This window comes from Arvicanthis niloticus, chromosome 24, assembly GCF_011762505.2.
Source record: "Arvicanthis niloticus isolate mArvNil1 chromosome 24, mArvNil1.pat.X, whole genome shotgun sequence".
Lineage (NCBI taxonomy): Eukaryota > Metazoa > Chordata > Mammalia > Rodentia > Muridae > Arvicanthis > Arvicanthis niloticus.
In genome coordinates, this window is record NC_133432.1 from 31902325 (window position 1) to 31919037 (window position 16713).

Genomic DNA, 16713 nt, shown 5'->3' on the forward strand with positions numbered 1-16713 from the left:
GCCCCTGGCTGTCAAGGTTCAGGACCCACGCATGCTTCATCAAGGAGGCAAGTGGCCTGCAGAGGGACTTTCTGCCCGTATTGACAGAAAATGCAAAAGGGGCTGGAGAGGCTGCTGGGAGGCTCAGGGCCATCCTCTAATGTCCCTGGAGTCACTGTCACCTAGGATGGGGCCATCCATCTTGCTGGCAGACCACAGCAAGGGACACTGTGTAGGCTGAGTCTGACACCCCAGGAAATTGACAATTTTGTATTTATTCACTTGCAAGCTCCATGGAAAAGAAGAAAAAAAAATGCCAGGGTGGGAGAGAGGCCAGATCTGTATGGTTAAATGTCGAGTTTTGACTGTGCTGACTTGCGTTGCCTTCCATCTCCCAAGTTTCTGTAGCCACACTGTGTGAGCACACCTGCAGTGTGAGTTCCTACTGGAGGAACAGCTGGGCTGAAGCAGAATTCAGGTGCCCATGGATGTTTCCCCTAAGTACAGAGGAACTACATCCCGTATTCTAGCACATCCACATGGGTAGGGAAGGGGTGGCACAAACACCCCTGAGTGCCATCACTCCTGGAAAGCCTCAGCCCAGAAGCAAAGACAGACAAAAGAAATCGATTGTTGGCTTTGAACATCTAAAGGTCTTTCTCAAGCATAGTATTGACTCTGTGAATTTTACTTTGCAGGACTTTGGAGTCTAAGCTTCAAGGAAATGTGTATCTGTGATAGCAACCACTGAGGGTTGCCCCAAGTGCCGTGGTGTTACAACGCAGGCTACTAGTGAGACTCCATCTCAGGAAAACCAAACAAGGGCTAGGGGAGATGGCTCAGTTGGTAAAGTGTTTGCAATACAAGCATGAGGGCCTGAGTTCAGATCCCCAGCACCCATGTAAAAAGGCAGGTATGGGTGTGCACACCTGTAAACCTAGCACTCGGGTAGTTGTGACGTGGACCATCTTTGTGCTTGCTGGCCAGCCGGACTAACTAAATCACGGAACACAAGATTGGTGAGAGCACCAGGTGTTAGTTTAATTTCTCATTGCTGTGATAAAAATACCCAATAAGAAGCAATTTAAGAAAGGAAGGTATGTTTTTGGCTCACAGTTCTAGGAAGCTAGTCACCCTTTTTGTTGTTACTCTGTTTTTGTGGTAAAACACCAGGGCCAAAGCAGTTTATAGAAGGAGTTGTTGTTTGAGCTTATCATTCCAGAGGGAGACTATGATGGCAGAGGAGGAGGCGTGGCTGCAGGAAGCTGGGGAGGAGGTGTGGCTGCAGGTGGCTGGAGCAGGAAGCTGCAAACAGGAAGTGAAGGAAAGGAACTGAAAGTGGGGAAAGGGTATAAATTCTCAAAAACCACCCTTAATGAGATAATTCCACTTCCTAAAAGGTTCATAACCTCCCAAACAGCACTGCCAACCAGGGACCACGTGTTCACATACCTGAGCCTACTGGGACATTTTTTTTTTTTAAACCACCACAGAGGCGGTGACATGGTATCAGGAGTGGGATGTGACAGGTCATAATGTGACTGTAGTAAGGAAACAGAGAGGTGCTCTCTCTGTGACCTCTCTCCTTCCAGTGAAGCTCCCCTTTGTAATAGTTCCTCAACCTCCCCAATTAGCAATATCACCAGTGGGGGGGGCCAAGTGTTCAACACATGAGTTTATGGGGGACAATTCACCTGCAAACCACAATAACCTGTCAACAAGCACCTTAGGAGAGAAAGGGTTAGCTCACAGTTTTAGGTTACAGTCTATCACCGAGGGGAAATCAATCTGGAACTTGAAGCAGCTGGTCATATTACATCTGCAGTTAAAAGCAGAGGAAAATGAAGTAATTGCATGTATGCTTCCTTGTGCTCAGCCCCTCTCTGTACTTATACAGTTTAGAACCCAAACCAAGGGAATGATACCGCCCACAGTGGGCAGGGGTCTTCTTATGTCAGTTAAGGCAATCCCCTCCCCACACCCACAGACCTACTTGATTTAAATAATCCCTCAATAAGAGACTCCCTTCTCAGGTGATCTCGGATGATGTCAAGTTGATAATTAAAACTATCATATCCTGCCATAAAAAGTAAGGTAGAGAGTTATATATAGAGAGATATCTAATATTAATGGTTGGCTTTTGCACATACACACCCATACCCACAAACACACCATTTGTATAACAGCAGCACATGTATAAACACCACTCTCTGGAGGATGCACAAGTATTATCAACAGTCTCTGGGTATCTGAGGAGGAGGTGAGAGGTCAGGAGAGGGTGGCAACTTCCTCTCACTATATATGACTCCCTCCTTGTGCTGTTTGAAAGTTTTACCCCATGCAAGCCCAATTAAACATTTTCTTTTGTTCCACGGGTGGGAAGGTTATTCTCGGCTTGTGAGCTGATTTTCCGTTTGTACAACTGGAGGATGGATTTGATGATTATTAAATGAAAAAGGAAAAAGCAATTTCTTGCAAATTGCTAGCTGCAGGGAGTGGGGGCTTTTGCGCTGGTTCAGGAGGGGGCATTCTGTGGTGAGAACAGAAGCCAGCTGTCTCTTTTCAGTGGGTCAACACAGGCTTTGTATGAATTTCTGAAACTGCCTCGTGTTGGGTGCTATGGGTGCCCTGACACCGGCAGTGAAGAGCAGCGGGCATTTATGTGGGCAGACGTTTGCTTCTGGTGGCAAGCACACGTGCCACACTTTACCCAGGCTTGAATGAGGGACACGGGCTGAGAAATGGTGGCTTCGCCTCCAGAATTCTACTTGGAGAAACTAGGAGTGTATTCATTGGTACTGCTTCTGTCTCTGCCACCTCATCTCAATGCCACTGAGATGGGAATTCTGTCATGACTGTCCTCATTGGTTGGAAGAGGGAAATTAGGCAAGGTAGTTTGGTTTGTCAAGGGGTCATGAGCTTTTGACATTAGAGTTAGTGCTACCCCATCCTCCAGATTTCTCACTGGGTCTTTGCACTTCTGTTATAGAGGTGGAGGGGTATCACTTAATTGTTGCCTTGAAGCAAAGAATTCAGTCAAGAGATTCACTGGTTAGTCTTTGTCGACTTGATGCACAGCCTAGAGTCACATGGGAAGAAAGAGCCTGTATTGAGGAATTACCTTTGTCATATTGGCTTTGCGGACATGTACATAGGGTATTTTATTGATTAATGATTCATTGTGGAAGGGCTCAGTGCACTGTGGGTATTACTATCCCAAGCAGGTAGTCCTGAGTGGAATAAGAATGCAAGCTGACAAACCAGGGAAATCAGCTAGCCAGCAGCTTCCCATCCTCCATCCCCCGGCTCCTGCCTCTGTTCCTGCTTGAGGTCCTGCCTTGACTTCCTTCAATGACAGATTACAATCAGGGTGTATAAGCCAAATAAGCCCTTTCATTTTCATCCCTAAGTTTCTCTTGGTCATGGTATTTATTGTAACAGAAAGGCAAACTCAGGTAAGAGATATATATAGTTTGAGCACTGGCTTATTTAGCAAAAACTAAACAAAGCAAGACTTCAAAGAGCAAGGGTTGGAGTGGGCTACCCAAGATGGGGGCAGCCCAGGAGGTTCTGCAGTGTGGAGTCCAGAGAAACTTTAACAATGACTTTGAAACAGATGGCATAGTTCAAGGATTAGTGACCCTTTCTGGGGGTCACTTTCAATTTACGACATTTCTTCCCATGTTCTCAACAGAACTGTGTGTGTGTGTGTGTGTGTGTGTGTGTGTGTGTGTAAAACCACAACGCAAGTGACATAATACCAGTGTCAGGTATATTGAGTGTGTTAACCCATCCTCAGTGTAGAAGATAGCACTGGTGCCTCAGATTCTGATGTTCCTGGTACAACCTCACTGCAGCTTCAAGGATACTTAACCACAGAGGACAGGAGACATGGCTACCAAGATGCTGTTCCTTTCCAAGCTCTTGGCAAGCCAGTATCACTTCCTCTACCCAGCCCTCAATGGAGCTGGGAAGCAGACTAGGGCAAGCACTCATGAAGGTGGATTTTTTTTAGATATTATTATTATTATTCATTTACAGTGCTCGGGTTCAGGCCCGGGGGCTTTTAGCACACTGGGATAAGCACTCTACCATTATGCTGTATTCCCCAAGTTTATTATTACTTTTAGACACCATCTTCCCATGTATCTCAGGATGTGCTCGCTATGCCTGCAGCATGGTGGACATTTTTCTTCATACAGCACCTTTGTACCCAGTGCCTCATACATGCCATCCACAACCTCTTTTACAAATTTTGTTTCCACGGGGACTCGTTGCATGGTCTAGGTTGCCTTAAGTTCTTGATCCTCCTGCCTCAGCTTCCCAAGTGCTGGGATCACTAGACCTGACCTAATTTTTAATGTGGTTTTAACCCATGTTCTGACACAGTGTACTCATGGAGCACCTGTGGGGCTCTCCTCAATGGGGTACAGATTCTGCTGCTCTGCTTGGGGTCCCCCAACTGCTCCTCACTGCACATCAGTTCAAACCCCAAGTCCTCACACACTCTGAGTTCATGTTCCCTGTCCCCACATGGTGGCTTACCTCATGGCCTCTCTCTGAACCTCTGTCTCTCCTGTCTCCCTCTCCCCTCAGCATGCCTTTGCCTTCATGACTTCCTGGAGCCCCACCTTGGCTCTCTCATTCCCCATCACCTGTGGTTTTGCTCATTTCAGAGGTCACCTTGCAATAGAGCCTTCTCAGCTGTACATTAATTCTGCAAATCTAGGAGCTAGCAAGATGGCCCAAAGGTTAAAGGTGCTTTACATCGAGGCTGACAACCTGAACTCAATCCCTGGCATCAGCAGGGAAGGCAAGGGCTGAAAACTACCCTCTAATCAACACATGAACAAAAAGGAACAAAAAGGCAAACACACACACACACACACACACACACACGTGCATACACACACACACACACACACACACACACACACACACACACACACACACACTAAAATAAATTAACTTACAAATCCAGCTTGTAGCCCTCACCCTAGGGTAGCACTTTTTCTTCATGATGGATAGACTGGTCATTTGGCTGCTCTCCTGCTATAGGTGGAGATGTCCTCCTCCTCCTCTTCCTCCTCCTCCTCCTCCTCCTCCTCCTCCTCCTCTTCCTCCTCTTCCTCCTTCTCCTTTCCCTCCTCCTCCTCCTCTCCCTCTTCTTCCTTCTCTTCCTCCTCTTCCTCTCCTCATCCTCTCCCTCTTCCTCCTCCTTTTCCTCTCCTCCTCCTCTTCCTCCTCCTCCTGTTCTCCTTTCTCCTTCTTCTTTTTCAGTTTTGTAGTTAAAGTTGCCAGCAATGCTCAGAAAAATTTCTAAGGTGCCAATCCTGGTAAACTTCATGTACATTATCCAGTTTCTCTGGAGTTTACAGCAGGAGAATTACAATTTCAAGATCATCCTAGACAACATAGTGAGACTGTCTGAAGCTAAAAAGTAAAAAGTGGGCTAGTGTGCATGGCTCAAGTGGTAGAGGCCCTGCCTAGAATCCCCAGTGAGGGGCTGGGGTGTGGCTCAGTGGTAGAGCCCCTGCCTAGAATCCCCCAGTGAGGGGCTGGGGGCATGGCCCAGTGATAGAGCCCCTGCCTAGAATCCCCCAGTGAGGGGCTGGGGTGTGGCTCAGTGGTAGAGCCCCTGCCTAGAATCCCCCAGTGAGGGGCTGGGGGTGTGACTCAGTGGTAGAGCCCCTGCCTAGAATCCCCCAGTGAGGGGCTGGGGTGTGGCTCAGTGGTAGAGCCCCTGCCTAGAATCCCCCAGTGAGGGGCTGGGGTGTGACTCAGTGGTAGAGCCCCTGCCTAGAATCCCCCAGTGAGGTGCTGGGGTGTAGCTCAGTGGTAGAGCCCCTGCCTAGAATCCCCCAGTGAGGGGCTGGGGTGTGGCTCAGTGGTAGAGCACCTGCCTAGAATCCCCCAGTGAGGGGCTGGGGTGTGGCTCAGTGGTAGAGCCCCTGCCTAGAATCCCCCAGTGAGGGGCTGGGGGTGTGACTCAGTGGTAGAGCCCCTGCCTAGAATCCCCCAGTGAGGGGCTGGGGTGTGGCTCAGTGGTAGAGCCCCTGCCTAGAATCCCCCAGTGAGGGGCTGGGGTGTGACTCAGTGGTAGAGCCCCTGCCTAGAATCCCCCAGTGAGGGGCTGGGGTGTAGCTCAGTGGTAGAGCCCCTGCCTAGAATCCCCCAGTGAGGGGCTGGGGTGTGGCTCAGTGGTAGAGCCCCTGCCTAGAATCCCCCAGTCAGGGGCTGGGGTGTGGCTCAGTGGTAGAGCCCCTGCCTAGAATCTCCCAGTGAGGAGCTGGGGTGTAGCTCAGTGGTAGAGCCCCTGCCTAGAATCCCCCAGTGAGGGGCTGGGGGTGTGGCTCAGTGGTAGAGCACCTGCCTAGAATCCCCCAGTCAGGGGCTGAGGTGTGGCTCAGTGGTAGAGCCCCTGCCTAGAATCTCCCAGTGAGGAGCTGGGATGTGGCTCAGTGGTAGAGCCCCTGCCTAGAATCCCCCAGTCAGGGGCTGAGGTGTGGCTCAGTGGTAGAGCCCCTGCCTAGAATCTCCCAGTGAGGAGCTGGGATGTGGCTCAGTGGTAGAGCCCCTGCCTAGAATCCCCCAGTGAGGGGCTGGGGTGTAGCTCAGTGGTAGAGCCCCTGCCTAGAATCCCCCAGTGAGGGGCTGGGGTGTGGCTCAGTGCTAGAGCACCTGCCTAGAATCCCCTGAGATCATGGCTCAGAAGTAATGTGTTTTGTTTGTCTATTATATACAACACCCTGTGTTCTATCCCCATTCGACCCATCCCCTACACATACACAGGAGAGAGGAGGGAGAAGAAGAACAGGGAGAGGAGGAGGAGGGGGAGGGGGAGGAGAGATTTGTAGATGCATAGTGAATCTGGCTCTGACATCACAGAAAAGCCACCTGTTTTCTTAGTATGTTTGCATGGTGGGGGGAAGGAATCAGAGAAGACTGCTTCCTTCTCTGAACAGTGTTAGTGAGCATGGCCCATGGCTGTCACCACATTTAAGGATTTATTTCTGAGCTTGAGCATTGGAGTCTGTATTTAAGAGTGACTGCAAAACTCTGTGTCATCACCTGTGACCAACAACAGCTTAAGTCTTCTGAGGCAAACGCTGCCGGAGGGGTCATTTACTCCACAGGTGATTCTGGTTTCTGGGACTAGACCCCGTGTCTCTACCAATGACTCTATTTTATTCCTCAGCCAGCCCTGGAGGAAGCTAACAGCTCACACTTGCCCCACCCCCACCCCCAGTCTCCCACTCCCACATCCCACCAAGTCCAGATAACAGACAGTGCAGGTCACATTCCGTCTGATCCCAGATTGCACCACACCATTTACTGTCTGTGCTTGGCGCGTTTCACAAACCAAGACATGCACCATCTGCCTGCTGATTGGAGGTCTGGGATTCTATACACATCAGTGGTGTTCACACACGGAAGGAGGTGTGATTGTTGCTGCCACCCGGAACTGCCTGTCCTTGTATCAGGGCCTCCTCAGTCCTTCTCCGCCACATCCAGCAGGCACAGATGGTGTTGACGGTGTCAGAATTCTAGACACATGGCATATGTCCTAGGAGCAGACAAGGCGCTAAATTAATTCTAAACGTCAGTTGTAAGTTTCTTGCCAAAACACTCCCTCACTGTATAAATACTGTCTGCACTCCGTATTTTCCCCAGCAGGCTCTGTGGACGCCCAGGTATACTGCTCTTAGCTTCATTTTGTAGCACTGAACATTCTGCAAAACAGCCCCAGCTCAGGGAAAGGAAATCAGAAAATAGTGGGTAAGAGCTAAGGTAAGACTAGGTGGGGGGACCTTCTCCTGACACTGTGATGGAGAGCATCTGGGACCTATGAAGGGTGACCTCTGGGTCTTAATTTAAGAATGACATTTTATAGATGCAGGGAGACATACAGGATGACATCCCAACACTCAGGAAGCGGAAGCAGGAGGATTGAAGTTCAAGGCCTGCCTGGGCTATACAGTGAGTTGAAAGCCAATCTTAGCAATTTAGTGAGATGGTGTCTTAAAATAGAAATAAAAACAGGGCATGTAGCTCAGCAGAAGAATGTGTGCTTAGAATTCTCCAGTAAGTCTGTGGGGCATGACTGAGCAGTAGAGGACTGAGTACAACACTGGGGGATTCTAGGCAGGGGCTCTACCACTGAGCCACACCCCAGCCCCTCACTGGGGGATTCTAGGCAGGGGCTCTCCCACTGAGCCACACCCCCAGCCCCTCACTGGGGGATTCTAGGCAGGGGCTCTCCCACTGAGCCACACCCGAGTCCCTCACTAGGGGATTCTAGGCAGGTGCTCTACCACTGAGCCACACCCCAGCCCCTGACTGGGGGATTCTAGGCAGGGGCTCTACCACTGAGCCACACCCCAGCCCCTCACTGGGGGATTCTAGGCAGGTGCTTTACCACTGAGCCACACCCCAGCCCCTCACTGGGGGATTCTAGGCAGGGGCTCTACCACTGAGCCATGCCCCCAGCCCCTCACTGGGGCATTTTTCGCAGGTGCTCTTTTACTTAGCCATGATTCCAGGCGGTCAATGTAGCCATTAGGCACATACTCTCCCACTGAGTACATCCCCAGCTCTCTTTTCATCTCCCCAACCCTCTGAGATAGAGTCTAACTAAGTTACACAGAATGGCTTTGGAGTAACCATTTAGTTCAGACTGGCCTCCAACTGTCCATTCCCCTGCTCATTCCTAAGTAGCTAGAGATGATGGGCTAGAACCAGCAGTTTGCTGACTGTATCCTGAATTGCCAGAGGGGAGGCCCTCTGTCCAGACTTATCTAGGCACTGATAGGAACAACCTGAGGATGCTGGTGGAACTCTGTCTGATGGTGCTCTCCTTGGTCACCTCAGCTGTTCAGTAATTGGGTGAGGGACCACGAGGGGCTAATGTGGTCTCTTCACTCAACATCACCTGTCATTTGAGGATCCAGAACCCCAGGAGGCTCTGGGCCACTCCCTCTGCCACATCAAGCACTGTGCTCCATACAAAGTACCCATCATGCACTGTGCTCCATCAAAGTACCCATCATGCACTGTGCTCCATCAAAGTACCCATCATGCACTGCACTCCGTACAAAGTACCTTACCCATCGTGCACTGTGCTTTATACAAAGTACCCATCATGCACTGTGCTTTATACAAAGTACCCATCACACACTGCGCTCCATACAAAGTACCCATCATGCACCGTGCTCCATACAAAGTTTACCCATCATGCACTGAGCTCCATACAAAGTACCCATCATGCACCGTGCTCTATACAAAGTACCTATCATGACTATGTGGCTCCCAAGCTCTCCGCACTCTGTGAGGTGTGTTCCTGCTGTTTGACTCCCACCCTGGCTGTTAGCATCACTGTTTAAAGAACTGCATCATGGAAACTGCTAGAGCCCCAAACATAAATAATCTCTGTAGCCCTTGAGATTGGACGGGGGCTCTTACCCAGAAGTGGACTCCCCCTGTATGATTGTGTTACATGAACTTTCCTCAGGTAAATAAACAAGTGTCTGCTCACTCTAGAACAGCAGTGACAGACCAAACAAACAATTCCATCCAGCTCTGGCTTGGTCAAACAATGAGTTTAATGGGGTTTCCTTACAAGAGCTTAGATGATGCACGGGCAGCGACACCACTCAGGAAAACGCCATCTCTCTATTTCTCTCAGCAATTAACTGTTTATTTATCACTGGGTCAGAGGATGAGGCATGTTGATTGTTGACTGTCAATCAGTTCTTGAGAAGGAGGAGGGCCTCATGAGGCCATCTTGCTTCCATGATAGGAAGGTAATGGACGTTTTCTGTGGGTAATCACAAATAATCAGAGAACAAACCCCTGCCCTACGGAGGACATTAAAAAGAAGACCTCGACCTGAAGGGAAAGCTGACTAGACTTCAGCGGATACAGGGAATAAGCAATCCCAGAACCTGGTATTGTCCTCTGACCTTCACAAGCATACACACACACACACACACACACACACACACACACACACACACACAAGCATTCACCCACATTATCTGTGCATACATACAAATCCACACCACATCTAGACACCAAACCCACACACAAGTGAAATTCTTTATTGTTGGAAGTTGAGTCCTGTCTTTCTTGTTTCTCCTTCCCGTGTTGTCCTAAGTCACATGAAGAGGCACGTTTATAGGTTAGATGTGATTGGCTAATCGTTTATAGGTTAGATGTGATTGGCTAATCATTTATGGGTTAGATGTGATTGGCTAATGAGCATGAAAATACGCTCAGCCTGTGTAGCTAAACAGAGAATGAGATTTGCAGGAACAGTGCCATATTCTGTCCTTGGATGGGCACTGCCTTTGGACCTGGAGTCTCTCAAATGGCCATGCTCTATAGAGCATGGCACAAGGTGGTATGATTGGGAGAGTTAGAGTTTCAGAGAGATGGGGCCCAGATGGAAGACTTTAGGTCATTAAAGAAGTGCCTTTGAAGGGGACTGTGGGTCTCCAACCACTCTCTCACTCTTTCTTCAGTTCCTAGATTTACTACACACCCTATCACAGGCCCAGAGCAATAGAGCTAACCAATCATGGCCAGAAACCTCCAAAGTATGGAGAACAAACAAACCTTGTTTCTTTATAAGCTGATCGTCTATGGTGTTGTTTGTTATGGTAACAGAAAGCTGAGGGATAGAACTAGGAAGATATAAAGACGGATAACATGCTGTCCTTGAAAGGCTGGGCAGTGGGGATCTCAACCACAGCTGGAGCCATGTGTATTATGTAGCATTGTGACTGGGCAGAATCTATAAAAACAAATGCACACGTCGTGAGTCATGAGCCTGATAATGCCAGTTTGCTCTATTTTGCAGAAACATCTGCACATCTCCACAATGGAGTAAGTAGAAGAAAAATATCAATCTGGAGCAACAGCAATTGCAGAAAATTTGGACACTGTCCAAATCGCTTCCAAGAAGGACGCAGTTAAATAAATCATGATGTAGCCACACCATGTAAAGCTACACAGCTGTCAAATGCAAGCGCTTTGGGGCTATGGGGTCAAACACAGAGAAATTCCTAAGACAACTAATACAGGCTGAAGTCAGATACTGTCCTTCCTGTATACACAACAATCTGAATGGGAGTTTTCTGAAGCGCCATGTTGAGAAGGACTCTGAGGTTCACTGATGCAAATGATGCTGATTGATTGGTGATGTCTGCCATAGGTATCATAAGGGTGGAAAGAAGGTACTATTTTTTGACTGCTGTTAAATTCACTATATATAGTTGAGGATGACCTTGAACTTTTGACCTGTCTGTCTCCATGTCCTGGAATTGCTAGTGTGAGCCAATTTTTTTCTGTCTGTCTGTCTGTCTGTCTGCCTGTCTGTCTGTCTGTCTGTCTGTCTGTCTCTGTGCTCTCTCTCCCCCTCCCTTTCCCTCTCCCCCCCTCTCTGTGATATATGTGAATGTGTGTACACATATGCACACCCACGTGCAAACACAGATACCAAGAAAGATTCCAGGTGTTCTGCCTGTCATTTTCCACCTCTTTCCCTTTATCTCTGTTTAGGCAGGATCTCTCACTGAACCTGGAACCATGCGGGCAGCCCACCTTCTCCTGTCTGCTCTCCATAACACAGAGGTCTCCAGCATATGAGGTCACCCTGACTTTTTATATGGGGACTGAGGATTTTACCTCGGGCCTTCATGTGCAGCAAATGCATTACCCTCTGAGCCATCTCCCCTACTCCCTTATATTTTGAGACAGGGTTTCACTCTGTGCATGGATATAGATCACTGTCTTGGACAGGGTGCTGGCCTCAAGATCCCTTTATCTCCGTCCATGCCTTCCAGTGCTGAGGTACAGACATGTGCCATCACACTTGGCTTGCATGTGCTGGGGTATGAACTTAGGCCCTCATGCTTGCACAGCGAGCAGTTTTGCCCCTTAAGCCATCTTTCCAGCCCCTGATAATTCGTTTTAGTTTAAGGAGTTTGAGGATTGCTTGCAGAAGGGCTGGTGTTTGGACATTGAAGCTACCTCTTTGAGAATCTATTCCTCTCCCAATGCCCCAGCATCCCCTCCCCATGTCTTCCTCTTCCATCTGAATTGAGAATGAACCACTAGGGCTGGTTCAGTAGCCATTGAGAGATGGTTCGGTAGATAAAGCACTTGCCAAACAACTGTGAGGATCTGAGTGCAAATGCCCAGAATTCAAAGTTGGATACTTTAGCCCACGTCTGTTATCCTGTGGCAAGTGGGAGGTGGAGACAGGAGAATTTCAAAAGCTTGGACCTGATAGCCTGGCACTCAAGAAAATGAATAGGCGATACCACCTTAAACCCGACACTCAAGAAGATGAACAGGCGATACCACCTTAAACAAGTTGGCAGGCAAAGACCATACCCAAGGTTGTCCACTGACCTCCACAAACATGTCCCATGGCTCACACACCTGCATTTCCACAGAGTAACCAGCCTCACAAAACAAAGATATTTTAAAGAGATGCTTGTATCTCTTAGTCTGATAACCAGACTATTAGAACAATGGACCCTAAAGAAATGTAAATTTCTTCAGAAATCTCATGTTGGGAGAAGGAAAATTCACCAGCCAGAGAGAGAACTTGTCTCCTAGGAAGAGATCTCACACCATTCTCACATCTGAAGCTAAGCCAGAAACCCAGAGAGTGGTGGGTTAGCAGTGGAAAGGATCATGCTAAGGCCAGATGTGCACACCCTTGGTCCTCTGTTTACACTTCAGGATCCTGAGGACAGACGAGGGGACTTACTGATCTCTCTGTCCCTCTCCCCAGTGTGGCCACATTAAGTAATCTCTTTCTCCTGCTTTCCACTTTGGACAGGTGACTGGACTTAAGTTAAAATACAGGTTGTGACTCCCCAGTTTAATAACTATATGAGCTTACACACACACACACACACACACACACACACACACACACACAGAGAGAGAGAGAAAGAGAGAGAGAGAGAGAGAGAGAGAACAAAGAGAACTATAAAAGGAGAATGATCACATAGCAAACATGATATTGCCTTGACAGGGTATGATTTCTAAGTCCACATTTCTGTACACACAATCTCTGTGTCACCAAAAAATGCAGAATCTGACTATCAGCAGAGCAGAAAGTCAAAGGCAAAGTCGAGCAAGGACTGATTGTTCATGAGCGTTCTTCAGCCTGGGGCCAGGGGTAGACGTATGGGCCCAGGGCCAGGCAGCTCACCTCCCCTCACCTCCACAGGCTAAAGCAGATGGGAACCCTTCAGAGACAGCCAGTGTGGGCCGGAAACATGTGTGATGGGTATGCTGAGTCTGTTGCCAGCCTGTCTGGGGAATACCTTCCCTGACTGTGGTAAACTGGAGCCTGGGAGATATTTTCTCCCTTGTTTAATGGAGCAACCCAAGCATCTTCAGTCTCTCAGTTGTTCCCAGATAGAGAGGAATCAGCACAGGCCAGGGGCTTCTATAATATTTGAAAGCACAGTCTCTGATGAGCTGGGTATCCATGTGTATCCAGTTCCTAGATAGGAACTGTAGTGGCTCCAGATTGTAAGTGAAGGGAGGTTTCTTCTCCTAGATGGGTGGGAATATGAATAGTAGTGATATGGACCAGAAAGGGGTATGCAGGGGTGTGATGGCTGACACTGACTGTCAACTTGAACAGCCTAGAGTCACCTAAGAGACAAATCTCAGTGTGTAGCTGTGAGGGACTGTCTCAATTAGAGCAGCCTCTGAGCCTATAAGGAATTATCTGGATTAGGTTATTGAGGTGGGAAGATGCACCCTAACTGTGGGCAGCACTCTAACTGTGGGCGGCACCATTCCCTAGGCTAGGACTCTGATGTGAATAAAAAGTAGAAAGTGAGCTGAGCCCCAGCATCCACCTCTCTCTGCTTCCTGACTGAGGATGCAGTGTGAGCGGCTGCCTTACGCTCCTGCTGCCATGCCTTCCCTAGCCATGATGGACTGCATCCTTAAACTGTGAGCCAAGATAAATCCTTCCTCAGTTAAGTTATTTTTGTTCTATATTTTGACACAGCAAAGGCTTAGAGATGTCATCTGGGTCTCGGGATCTGAAATGGGAAAGAGGAGGGATATGTAAGAAGCAGGTGTGTGAAGAATTGGATGGGTGCTTTCATTTACTTCTTATCCAAGGAGAGGAAGGGTCTAGTGTCTAACTTCCTTTCAAATGAGGAAGTGCTATTAGGGGAGAGGAGGTATTATGTTCTCAATGTGAAATGTCTCCCACAGGACCATATGCTTTAACACTTGATTTCCAGCAGGTGGCGCTGTCAGGGAGAGGTTGTGGAACCTATGGCCCGTGGAGCCTTGCTGGCCAACGTAGGACATAGAGGCAGAGCTGTGGCTTATAAACTGTCTCTATTTAAACCTAAGCTCTCGGCTTTCAGGTCCACAGAGATTGAGGAGTCCCAGCAATGTGCTCCCAGCACCATGAACTCATGCACACCTTCCCTGTCAGGACGGAATGTGGCAATTAACTAGACTATGTTGACATAGTCAGTTATGTTTCATTTCTAACTTATTTGTTATTTATTTGTTTGTCTATATTGTGTGCATGGTGTGGTACACATGTGGAAGTTAGATGATACATTACAGGAGCTGGTTTTCTTCTACCGTTCTACAACTTGGGACAGCATTCAGACAGTCAGGCTTCGTGACACGCACCTTTGCCTGCTGAGCCATGTCACTGGCCCTGACATTTTTATTGTATTCTTATTTTTTAAGCATGTGTGGTATTTACATGTACTTATGTGTTTATGGGCGTTCTTGCTTTTGTACGACAGTGTGGAGACCAGAGGTCAACTTAAGTGTTATCCTCAATCACTCTCTACCTTTTTTTTTTTTTTTTTCAGTCAGGGTTTCCCTCAGACCCTGGAGCTCGCTGACTGGGCAAGGTGGTTAGCTCTTCAGCTCTAGAAACCATGCTGTCTCTACCCAGCAGCCTTAGTGTCACCATCAGGCCCAGCTTTTCTGTGGGACTCAGTCTGAACTGCAACGTTTGTGAGGCAAAAATTTCCCCACTAAGCCTAGACATTTCTTTCACTTAAAAAAACTCTAGTCAGAAGAGCAAATGTAGCTTAGAGGTGTGCACAGTTACTAGTGGGGTCTTAGCTCACAGGCAAGGGCCGTGGGCCTCTCAGCTTGCACTGGCCTTGTGGGCTCAGATGCCAAAGGATTGCCTTTCCCTTTCTTACTTTCTTGGTGTTGCCAAAGATGTTTTTATTGCTAGTTTCCAGGCTCAGTGAGACACTGTGAGGAGAGAAATTGCCCCTACAGTGGTCTCCCCCCAATTCATCTCTCTCTTTCTTCTCCAACAAAGCCTACCATCTCTCAGGCCTGGAACAGACACTCAATAAATGTCTATCGATTGCGTCTAAATTACAATTTTCTAACACCCTTGGGAAAGCTAACTAGAAACCAAGTTTTCCCCTATATATTGCTGAAGTACATTGATTACCAACCCACAAATGGGTGTTGTTTGGCCTCAAAGACTGGTGCAGTGTGAGTTTTCCAAAGCCGCATAAATCGTTCACTCAGAGACTTACACACTGGTCTAGTTGTTGTCAATGTTAGTCTGAGAGGTCAGTAACTTGGTTATTTTATTTGTGTGTGTGTGTATTTGTGTATCTGTGTGTTCATGTGTGTGTGTGTGTTTGTGTATCTGTGTGTTCGTGTGTGTGTATCTGTGTGTGTGCATGTGCGTGTCCGTGTGTCCGTGTGTGTGTGTGTGTATCTGTGTGTGTGTGTGTGTATCTGTGTGTGTGTGTGTGCATGTCTGTGTGTTCGTGTGTGTGTCTGTGTGTGTGTGCATGTGCGTGCCCGTGTGTTCGTGTGTATGTGTGTGTGTTTGTGTATCTGTGTGTTTGTGTGTGTGTATCTGTGTGTGTGCATGTGCGTGTCTGTGTGTTCGTGTGTGTGTGTGCATGTGCGTGTCTGTGTATATGCCTATTCATACATATGAACTTGGACTTGGGACATGTGTATGCCATTGCACATGTGTGATGGTCAGAGGACAGTTTGGTTGCCAGTTCCTGTCTTCAGCCTTGCCTGAGGAAGGATCTCTTGTGTTCTGGATATGTGCCCATCTTTTGGGAATCCCTCTGTCTCTGCCTTCAGGTTACTTGTAGGCCTGTTGGGATTACAGAGCTAAGGAAGGTACAGGATTTGAACCTCAGTGCTTCTGGGAACTGGAGCCCTGCTCTGCCACTTTAATAGCAAATATTTTACCACTCAACTGTGTCCCCAGGCGGGCCTGCTTATTTTTGTTGAAGAAGCCACTCAGCTCCTCCTGGAACACTTGCTACTTCAGTCTATGCTTGTGAATAACAAGTAAAGGATGCACTGGCCCAACACCCCTGGAGGAGTATGACAAAGGTTCCCCCACTTCTGCCCAGCTCCACCTGACAGGAGGCAGACAAGGCACAGAAAACATGGTCCCACACTAGAGGAGCACACAATGGTATGGGTTTTCTGTCCCTATCTGGTAAGAGTCTGGGTCAGCCTGAGATGCACATTTGAGAGAAAAAAGGACAGCCAGAAGGAAGGAGGGAGAGGGCCACTGAGTGGATATCATGTTGGGTAACCACTTAGGGAGATTAAGAACAATGGTGGGAACAGGAAATAGACTTTGATTAAGTCGAGGGGCAGGCACGAAAGTAACACTGTTTGTCTTAGAAACAACAGTGGAAATCCTAAAGGACAGAA